Here is a 7,568-nt window from a genome sequence, read left to right on the forward strand (position 1 = left end):
GACTGTGGATCCTCTCTGATGTTTTCTAAGAAGAGATAATCAAATATACTGTAGATTTTCTATCAGAAATAAGAGTGAATACACATGGTGCACTCCAAATTTATTGCAAATTCACATATTTTGTCGTTTCATTTTCTTAATATGTTACATTACACTGTGGCTGGATGTTGTTGATATCAAGAATTAAGCTGTACACATTTTCTATAGTCTCGGCCTCAAACAGCACCACACGCTCACTGTCATATTACAAACAAAACTGCAACTTTCTTAGTCTTGTAAGATTTAGAACAAAGCTAGATTACAAAGTACAGGTGGGGCTTACTATTCCTGTATTTTACATGCACATTTTATTTATTCATTTGCCAGAAAATTTTATCCAAAGCAATTTTTTATTGTATTCAAGGTATAATATACATTTGATCTTTTCATGCTTTCACTCAAATCAGTGAAATCCATTTTGTTGTAAGTGACATGCTGTTTTTGCTTCAGGAACACAAATGTACTTTTACTAACACACACTTGAGTGACACTTGATCAGATATAATAAGTATCAGAATGAGATTAGGAGAGTCAGTCTGCACCATATCATAATATATTATCTGAAAGCATGTCTTAAATGTTAAAATTCTTCCAACATAATAAAATCATATGCTTGTTTTTGTGATGAGTCATTTCACATTCAAATACTGTATCTCATTGTCACTGAAGATGTTTTTCCACTGGTCACAACGTCATGCACCAAAAGGGACAATTACTGAAAAAAACTTTTAGAACATCTAAAACACATTTCCAATAATTTGGATATTCTATAGTGGACATGATATTTTCTCGAACTCATTTCTGAGACCGGACTCATTTTCAAACTTCTTGTCCTAAATGAAAATCTCAGAACAACTTTGGTGGTGTTTGAAAGCAGAATATGATTTTCCGTTGTGAGACTTGCATCGGTTTCATACATGTCCACTGTTGAGGACACCAGGACATAGTTCATGCTTATCAGGCATTTCAGTGAGACATAAGTATAGACAGAGAGAGAGAGAGAGAGAGAGAGAGAGAGAGAGAGAGAGAGAGAGTGAGAGAAAGAGAAAACATACATTCATATTTCATTTAATTCAAATTATAAAATATGAGACTTTATATGAAAATTTAATTATCATTATTATACTTCTTTTTTCATTACATGTTGCCCAAAGAACAAATGAGAGGCAATAAATAGATACATTGATTATAATAGGAAAAGCCATTTTTGGGTTAAGTAAAACATAATATCAAATTATGTTGTAACATATTTCATACCGTAGTCGAGAATCTTTATACAAATCTTTGTGCAGAAGAAATCTTTGGTTCAAGTGGAAGTTTCCTGCAGATGTCAAAGTCCTGAAAACTCTTATTTCCATTAGACACCTATTGAATGCAGGTGCTAGTATGCATACAAAATGCAAAATAAAAATATTCTCTGAAAAATTATTCTCATATCTGCATTAAATAGAATGAGATAAGGACAAAAACAGACAGGCAAATTTGTACATTTGCCTGACTGTTTTTTTCCTTAGCTTGTTCTATTTATATATATATAAACATTGTTTTGGTATAGAATCTTGTTTTTATTTTCTTATTAACCGAAACCTGGTTTCCTCTACATAGGACATAGAAAAATAAAATAAAATAAAAAATGTGTTTCTAATGCTCTAAACAATGTAATGATGTAAAAAAGACTAAATTTACCAGTCAAATCCATACCAACTACTAACATTAACCAACTACATTGTTGCCAGATCTCACCAAATGTGTTTATAAATAAATTGGTGATATTCAAATAATTGGTGATAATCAAATTTACACGCTAAAAATTAAAAAATTAAAAAACAACTATCATTACATTCTTAATCTTTGGATTCAGAATGAAATAAACATTTGAATTAAAACAAGTAGGAAACCAATCTAGGCTGACAACTCTATAAATATAAAAGATGGTGTTAACGTGGCAAATATAGTGTTATTCCATGCAAATTTTATAGGTCCAACAGAAGTTACAAAATACACACACACACACATATATATATAAAATATAGCTTGTTTGGATGTTAAATAAATTATATGTCAGAACCTGCTCTTTCAGATCTGTCATGTTAATATAAGTACATATTACATAATGGACAGACATAAAAAACCATACCTTAATTTTTCCTGCAAATCCTCTGTATTTCTTACACAGAAACTTCTATAGTAGCTTATTCATAGTTGGCTAAAATGACAATGTTATAATTCACTCAAGTTGAAACACTATATCCAATTCATTTAAAATAAACACACCTCTAAACGGCAAGTAAAACCTGGTTGGTCACTACATACTGATAAGTCTAAGTGGGCGGTTCTTGAGCAAAACAGAATAAGCTGCAATATATATATATATATATATATATATATATATATATATATATATATATATATATATATATATATATATATATATATATATATATATTTAGCAGATAATGTTATATAATATTTAGCAGATAATAGTAATACTTCATATTAGCCTGCAATTGAAAATGAAATATTATAAAGACCTCTGAGGTGAATGACATCAGGTCTGACTTAACTGAAAACCCTAATTTTCACTTCTATTAAAAATTTCAATTAAATTATATTAAGTTTTATTATGTAGTTCAGAATGAGATGGCGAGCTTCATACTGAACCATAACAAAAATAATATATGAAGTGACATTCAACCAAGTATGGTGACCCATACTCAGAATTTGTGCTCTGCATTTAATCCGAAATGCACCGAAATGCACACACACAGAGCAGTGAACATACACACACACACACACACACACACACACACACTGTGAGCACACACCCGGAGCAGTGGGCAGCCATTTATGCTGCGGCGCCCGGGGAGCAGTTGGGGGTTTGATGCCTTGCTCAAGGGCACCTAAGTCATGGTATTGAAGGTGGAGAGAGAGCTGTTCATGCACTACCCCCACCCACAATTCCATCCGGCCCGAGACTAGAACTCACAACCCTTCGATTGGGAGTCCAACCCTCTAACCATTAGGCCACGACTTCCCCAACATGTTATATACTCTGAAAACAAATAACTAAAATGTTTACCTGTCACCCTAAAGAACACTTAAGAATTTTGCATTTGCCCACTGACATGTAAAGCACAACACAAATATATGTAGATTTTTGTTAAGAAAAAACAAGAAATTTTCATATTCTGATAGCCCATTTTCATTGAAGACGCTTTTGGGCATTGGATTTTGCTTGTCTTTAAGATATCTTTACATCAGACTGAATCAAAACGGAAATGGAAAAATGTAAATAAATCTCAAGGTGTGGAGACAATGAGAATCAACTGCATGAAGAAGCTTCACCATGTTTGCTCAACAGAGCAGAGTCTTAAATATTCTACTCCGGAAAAAAATGTAAGATGATAAAAACACACCACCTCAATTGCGAAGATGACCCAACAACACTTGCCTTTATTCAGACACCTGTCTGTCTGGTTTGGCTCTCTTCTAGAATCACAACAATTTTAATCCCAGCACCTTAACCTACACTGTACATTTTACTCGTATCCATGAATAAATGCAGGATAAAGATTTTTTGAGAACTATTTAAGCATACTGCAGCAAAGGATTATATCACATTTTAATGTGATGCCAAACAGGGCATAATTTTCATAATCAAATTGCTCATTTCCATTTAGGATTTAGGATTAGGATTTTTTCACATTATATCGCATTACTTCACAGTCACTGGTCACTTGAATAAAAAAATAATAATAATAATAGAAAAAAGAAGAATTATAGTGCTACTGTATTATCACATTACATAAACATCTTGTCTTGATAATACACAGCATTTACTGTGAATCACTACAAATTCTACATTACTATTCTGATATATGCTCTCTCTCTATTTCTACATATATGTATATATAGTATGCATTATATTATACTTGTGAATCCTAAATTCACTCACCTGTATAATAAGTGACACCTCTTTTAACATTTTTGAAAAACAAGGCTTAAAAGGTATACTCTACCCCAAAATGCAAATTGTGACATTAAACACATTAAACACTTAACCCCATGTTGTTCAAATACCGTAAAAGCTTTGTTCGTATTCAGAACACAATTTAAGATATTTTGGATGAAAACCAATGATGCGCTGCAAGGATGCACTGTTTTCTTTCAAATCAATGCTAAAATACATGTAGAAAATGTATCCTTGTGGCACGGCTGTCACAGAAGAGCGTAAGCTGCCTGTGTTCAGCTCATCATCTCCAAAATGGTTCTACAGTGATGTGCAAAGACACAGAGGAGACGAATTGTGGAAAAGGTATTCTCATCGCATAACATTATGGTTGAACCTTTAATTTTTCTGATTCGGGTCAGATACGCTACAGATGGCTGTAATGTATTTTAAAGGTCCCCTTCTTCGTGATCCCATGTTTTAAACTTTAGTTAGTGTGTAATGTTCTTGTTAGCGTATAAATAATATCTGTAAAATGCTAAAGCTAAAGATGTGACTACATCCCTCTAGTTCCTGCAGTAATGACGTCACTAAAACAGTGTTTTGACTAACCTCTGCCCACATGAATTCACAAACAGGGGGGTGTGGTCTTGTTGCGCTCTGTTTGGGCTTCCCAGGGACGCTGTACTTGGAGATTAATGGTTACAATTTATGTTTAACTCGGTTCCTGAAAATTATAATCCACATGTAAAAGTATGTGCAGCACATTTTGCTGAGGACAGCTTCCTCAATCTCAATCAGATTAATGCCGGATTCGCACAAAGATTATTCCTGAAAGATGGAGCAGTTCCCTCTTTGTCTGGAGAAGGCGTTGTTTATGGACCACAACTGGTAAGTGTATTTTATTATTTAAGTTGGTGCGTTTAACAGTTTCTGTAACTTATTACACAAAGGGCAATGCTGTTTAGTTTTGTTAACTAGATGTTAAGGCTGTGCAAAAAAATGAATGCGATTTTCATGAGCATCTCGTCAGTAAAAACGTTCCTGTGATTATAAGTGCATCTCCAGCATGTGCGTTCTAGCCCAATCGCATTACCAGGAGGGCAGTGTGCGCTCAGCTGCTGTCGAATCACAACACAGGAACCGCTGGCCCAATCAGAACTCATTATGTATTTCTGAAGGAGGGACTTTATAGAACAAGAAAGTCATCAGTTTGTTTTTATGACAGTGAAAACAGCAGTATACAGATAGGTGAATTGTGTGAAAAATACTGTTTTTTTTACAAGCGAAACATGAACACGTTATATTGTAAACACAATCAAAGCTTCAAAAAAGCGCGAATAACGGGACCTTTAAGACATAGTAGACAATAAAAGAGCAAAGACATTACCAAAGAGACAATGTATTTTATGACACAGTAGAAAAAGAGCAAAGACATTACCAAAGAGGAAAAGGTTGGAGGAATATCATTGGAACAGGAAAATCAGAGAAGAGCTAGAACCCACGATTATGAGGGATTTCTGCTCGACATGTGTGTAACATTGGTTTTATGTTTCACAGAACAATCTGTTACATGCGTTGCATGGTGTGTTCATGAATTTGTGGGTGGAGCAATAAAGGGAGGGATGTGTTTGTTTGGCTGTCTATTTCAAATATCAATATTGTATCTCAGAAATCCCTTACTACATCTTTAAGGCTGATACAAACCTCATTCAGCATGGCTGTCTGTAGTGAAGGATCATTCAGTGTGCATTCATTACAGGACAATTTCAGTCTGAAAATCTGCTTTCTGTTCAACGTTTCTATATATATACTCGAAGAAATTACACCTGTTTGTTATGGCTGTTTCATAAGTTGTATTTTTTTTAATAATTTTATTCTGTGAACTGGGGAAACTCACCTCCATAGCAGATAAAAGGCTGCTGTAGATCACAGCTGTATTGAGCCCATTTTCCAGAATCAGTTGTTGACATACCAACACAATCATCAGATCCTGAACTCTGAGATGGTGATCTGCTGCCCAATGTCTGAAGAAAAAACTCTGTTTGTCTGATCTTTCCCAAGAGTCCTGGAACAGACCAATCCAGACCCAGGTTCCTGATGGAATCACACTTGTTATCAGATTCCGTTCCTCAGAGTTGTGGATGGTGGCCAGGTCTGTGTGATGCTGTGTGCAGTAGCGCTGAGCATCTGTCCATTTCTTCCATGTCTTTACCCTGATGTATGCAGCATGTTCTACTGAGATATGGAAAACAAGAATCAGGCTTCGACCCAAGCTAAACTGAATATTAACACAAATCAACTTATAACACACCACTGTAGCACACAGAGTGTAAAAGTGATGAGCACAGAGAACTATACCAAACTCCAAAGGCAAAAGAGCCGCATTCTCCTTCATTGTTTGGATGTCCTGTATTCTATTCACTGTATTGTGCAAGTGCATCAACTCCATTAGACCAACCCCAGCGTTTCTGTGTCCCCCTCTTCAGTCCAATCCACACTGATCCACTGTATCCAGCATCCACTATATTTACCAGCCTGTTCACATCATCCATGCTGTCTACAGTAGCCAGATCAGTGAATCTCTCTCTGCAGTAACTCTGAGCCTCTGGCCACGACATTCTCACATTTATATAGTGATACTGACGAGAAAGAGCAGAACTGCTCGGGAAGAGCCCTGTTAAAATCAACATGTTACACCATCTATATGTGAACACATCATCATAAATACAGATTACAAATGACCACACCAACCTGACAGCAGAAGCAGCACAAACAGACTCCCATCCATGACTGCTCTCACAGATCCTCTCTGCTGTACAGTACGCGTGCTACGGTTGTAAAACTAGGAAAATAAATTAAACTGAAAGAAGATTAAACAAATCACAAATAAGGGGGGTGATGAATACAAACAGAACACTGTACATGATGTTGATTACACATTTTCTTAGTTAAACATCAGACAGTGTGAACTTTTCAAACTTGGAATTTGTAACTAGAAGGCTGCTGGTTTATTCTCCATAAGCTGCATGGCTAAAACAAAGTACACTTAGCGTACTGTAGCACAAGTAACGTGTAAATAAGGTTTAGTTTGCCATTTTGACACCACTGTTAATGCACTAGAAAATATATTTAAATTCTATTGTTAGATTTACTAAAAGGAATTATAATCACATGAGCAAAACTTCTAGTTGAGTTTGTGTAAATGCTATTTGTCATGTACTGTCGTGTAATGTACTTTAAGACATAGGTTTTTTTTAACTGCTTCACCCTGCAGTACACACTCTGAAAACTGTGGTGTTGCACCAAAAACTGAAACTGAACACAGTGTTCAAAGTATATACACACCTCACTCAGTACGGCTGTCTTAATTCAAGAATCATTCAATGTGCATTTTCCTTTTCATTTCAATTTCAGTTGGACAATCTGTTTACTAATCAACTTTTCACCTTGTGGCAACCTTTGTGCTGTGCGCCATACCTGGATTTAATTCTTCTTCTTCTTCTTGGGTAGCACCAAACAATTAACCTACTGTTTTTCTAATTTCTCTTAATCAGCTCAGTTCTCTTAAGATACAAAA

At 35.2% G+C, this 7,568-nt stretch overlaps 1 pseudogene; it reads right to left on the bottom strand.

Annotated features, from left to right (window-relative positions):
• Positions 1-5,656: 5,656 nt before the first annotated feature.
• On the bottom strand, positions 5,657-6,815 carry LOC128022977 (C-type mannose receptor 2-like; annotated as a pseudogene).
• Positions 6,816-7,568: the final 753 nt, after the last annotated feature.

The sequence above is a fragment of the Carassius gibelio genome, chromosome A2, assembly GCF_023724105.1.
Source record: "Carassius gibelio isolate Cgi1373 ecotype wild population from Czech Republic chromosome A2, carGib1.2-hapl.c, whole genome shotgun sequence".
Taxonomy (NCBI): domain Eukaryota; kingdom Metazoa; phylum Chordata; class Actinopteri; order Cypriniformes; family Cyprinidae; genus Carassius; species Carassius gibelio.